The sequence below is a fragment of the Acomys russatus genome, chromosome 3, assembly GCF_903995435.1.
Source record: "Acomys russatus chromosome 3, mAcoRus1.1, whole genome shotgun sequence".
Classification (NCBI taxonomy): Eukaryota; Metazoa; Chordata; class Mammalia; order Rodentia; family Muridae; genus Acomys; species Acomys russatus.
The window spans coordinates 16,207,493-16,210,217 of record NC_067139.1 but is presented as its reverse complement, the minus strand read 5'-3'; the positions used below and the strand labels follow the sequence as shown (position 1 = coordinate 16,210,217).

The following is a 2,725-nucleotide window of genomic DNA, read 5'->3' as shown; positions in this document are numbered from 1 at the left end:
CCACCAGGTCTCCCCCTCCAGGGGACATGGTCAAATGTGAGGCACCAGAGTACGTGAGAAAGTCATATCACACTCTCCACTCAACTGTGGAGAATATTCTGACCATTGGCTAGATCTGGGAAGGGGTTTAAAGTTTACCTCCTGTATTGTCCTTGGCTGGTGCCTTAGTTTGAGCGGGACCCCTGGGCCCAAATCTGCCTATCATATTGTTCTACTTGTAGATTTCTAGGACCCTCTGGATCCTTTTATTTTGCTGTTCTCCCATGCGTCTCTCATTTAGAGTCCCAATAGGATGCCTTCCCCTCTGTCCCAGTTTCCTGGTAAGTGAAGGCTTTCGTGGGACATGCCCCTTGGGCTAGTATGCAGATATAAGTGAGTATATACCATTTGATTCTTTCTGCTTCTGGGTTAACTCACTCATTATGATCATTTCTAGTTCAATCCATTTATCCACAAATTTCGGGAATTCCTTGTTTTTAATAGCTGAGTAGTATTCCATAGTGTATATGTACCACAGTTTCTTTATCCACTCTTCTACTGAGGGACACTTAGGCTGTTTCCATGTTCTGGCTATTATGAATAAGGCTGCTATGAACATGGTTGAGCAAATTTTCTTGTTGTGTGCTGGAGCATCTTCTGGGTATATTCCAAGGAGTGGAATAGCTGGGTCTTGAGGAAGCCCTATTCCCATTTTTCTGAGATAGCACCAGATAGATTTCCAAAGTGGCTGTACTAGTTTGCATTCCCACCAGCAATGAAGGAGTGTTCCTCTCTCCCCACATCCTCGCCAGCATGTGGTGTCGCTTGAATTTTTGATCTTAGCCATTCTGATGGGTGTAAGATGGAATCTCAGAGTTGTTTTGAAAAATATGGAACGCTTCACGAATTTGCGTGTCATCCTTGCGCAGGGGCCATGCTAATCTTCTCTGTATCGTTCCAATTTTAGTATATGTGCTGCCGAAGCGAGCACCCTAGTTTCTTAAAATGGAGTGTTGGTTAGTGTTTACTATCAACTTTACCAGATTTGGAATGACCTAGGAGACACACAGCTCTGAAGTGCCTTTGGCAGAGTTTCCAGAAAGGCTTCAGGGAGGAAGAAAGACCCTCCCCGAAAGTGAGTGGTGTTATCCCGTGGGCTCGAACTTCAGAGTGACAGGAAAGGGAAAGTAAGGATGGACATCAGCGTTCGTGTCTTTCTGCTTCCTGACTGCAGATACAGTGTGGAGAGCTGCCCGCCGCTCGCATTGTCATGATTTTCTGGCCAAGATGAGCTGTATCCCCTCAAACTCAGAACCCAAAGAAGCCCTTCCCTCAACCCAAAGTTGTTATGTTGCAGCAGAGAGATGGGTAGCTAGTTCTCTTTGAAGAGGCTTTCACTCTTTGGGATAGATGCGTATGCAGATATAAATTTAATTTTAGGCAACAATTTCACTGTGTCCCATAAAGTTTTAAGGTTTTGTTATATTTTGTTTGTCTATCTTTATATTTGTTCTGATTTCTCTTTTGGAGTCTTTATTTCTTCACTGAGTTATTTAGACATATGACATTTATTGCCTATATTTATAAATTATCAAACTTCCTTCTCTCATTAATTTTTTTTTTAAAGTTTTGACGCTTGGCCCCCTTAGATAGCTCAGGCTGGCTTCAAATTCATAATTCTCTTGCCTTGACCTCCCTCCCTAGTAATGGGATTAAGGCTGGCTCTGTCTGGTCCAACACTTTGTTATATCCACCTACAATTTGCTCAGAAAAAGAGAGTATACTTCAATACTTTTTGAATTGAAAAAAATATAAATCAATAATTTTTTATTAGCATATAGTAGAGAGGGTTTCTTGTCCATTGGAGAAGAGATGTGTCACCTGCTGCTGCTGGAATTCTTAGAATTCTCTAGAGACTCCACTTAGGTCTAGTTTCTTACAACACTGTCCAGTTCTTCTGTTTCCTTCTGCCTTAGTGCCCATCTATTGTTCAACACAGGCTGTTAGGTTGCCTGTCGTTGCTCAGTTGTTCATTTCACCCTTCAATTTTGTTAGTTTTTTTTCTTTATGTTCTGAAATCCTCGTTATTCAATACATATGTTAGATGACTTCTTTTTGTATCACTATTGTCTATTTTTGCTAAATTGACCTTTTTATCATTGTAAAAAAAAATCTTCATTTTATCTTTAGTAACATTTTTTTTTTAATCTTAAAGTATATTTTGTCTGATATTGGTAAAGCTAAGGTAATTTTTTCTTTGAACCCAGGACCTTGGATATGGAAATCAAGTAACTCTACCGCTATGCCATGTTCCCAGGCCCATTTTAGCTCTATTTTGTTGTTCCTTATATCCTTTTCTATATTGGCTAACACTCTGTGATAGTGAGTACAGAATAAAGTATATTTTTAGACAACATGTATTTACTTGCATTATGTTTTGAAGGTCTGTTCACCAATCTCTCCCTTTTTTGGATATTTTGTTTATTTGCATGTAATTAGTGGTGAGCCAGGATTCATATTCACTCTTTTGCTATTTTCTGTATGTCCTGTGTTTCTTAATTCCTCTATTGTATAACACTGAATTACACAGATTCTTTTCTACAGTACCACTTAAATTCCTGTCCTCTTAACACATGTAAGAATGTGCATAAGCGTTTTGCCTGCATGTATGTCTGTGCACCATTTGCCAGAAGAGGGTGTTGGATGCTCCAGTGCCGGAGTTACGGAGTTATAGATGGTTGTGAGC

The 2,725-nt window shown here is 39.9% G+C and overlaps 1 non-coding gene across 1 annotated transcript; it reads right to left on the bottom strand.

Moving 5' to 3' along the window:
- Positions 1–863: 863 nt before the first annotated feature.
- Positions 864–970, bottom strand: LOC127187311 (U6 spliceosomal RNA). The gene has a single exon (XR_007830459.1). It is a non-coding gene; the product is annotated as a U6 spliceosomal RNA (small nuclear RNA).
- Positions 971–2,725: the final 1,755 nt, after the last annotated feature.